Below are 816 nucleotides of genomic sequence, written 5' to 3' on the forward strand. Positions count from 1 at the left end.
GTGGAAGCTTTAGGAGTTCTAGATTTATTTGGAATTAAACAAAATTAAAGAGAAGATTAAGCAAATATTACCTTTAATGTTCTTAGATGAAGCAAAAAGCACTCAGACACTTGGAAGCACCAAGGATCTAGAGAAGAGAGAAGAAATTGCAGAAAACTCACTTGAAAAAAAAAACAAAAAAAAAGAAAGAAAAAAGAAAAAAGAAAATGAAGTTGTAGAGGCCCATGCAGGCACAACTTAAAACAAGAACATTCAATGTGCCATTGACATTGAAATACCTGAGGGAAGGAAAGAATATTCTACTATTGGCCTAATGAATAATTCTACTTCTTTCCAAGAAACACTAAAAAGGCTCAGGGAAAGAGTAGATAAGATAATCATGAAGGATGAACAATGCAAGATGTAATCAAAGTTATGTTTCTAAGCTTGTGCCAATTATTTGACTTGGTAAAAGAACATTTTAAGTAGGGTTGGTAAAAGGGCCGGGTCGGGCCAAGGCGGCGTCCCTCGTCTCCGGTCCCGTGGGGGAAATTATCTCCCATCCCCGCCCTCGTCAGGGAAACGGGGTCCCCGCAAGGCCCCATTCCTCGTTTCTCCGTGGGGATTCCCCAACTAGTTCCCCACGGAGAATTCCCTACTAGTTCCTCGCAGGATTCCCATTTTTTTTAATTAAAATTTGATTTTATTTACGGTTTTTAAGTTTAGGCTTAGAGTTAGAATTGAGATATTTAATATTGAGTTCTAATCCAACACTATACATTATAAACATATATATAAATAAATTATTTTATATATTATAAATATATACTTATAAAA

Source organism: Benincasa hispida, chromosome 5 (genome assembly GCF_009727055.1).
Source record: "Benincasa hispida cultivar B227 chromosome 5, ASM972705v1, whole genome shotgun sequence".
In the NCBI taxonomy this organism is placed as follows: domain Eukaryota; kingdom Viridiplantae; phylum Streptophyta; class Magnoliopsida; order Cucurbitales; family Cucurbitaceae; genus Benincasa; species Benincasa hispida.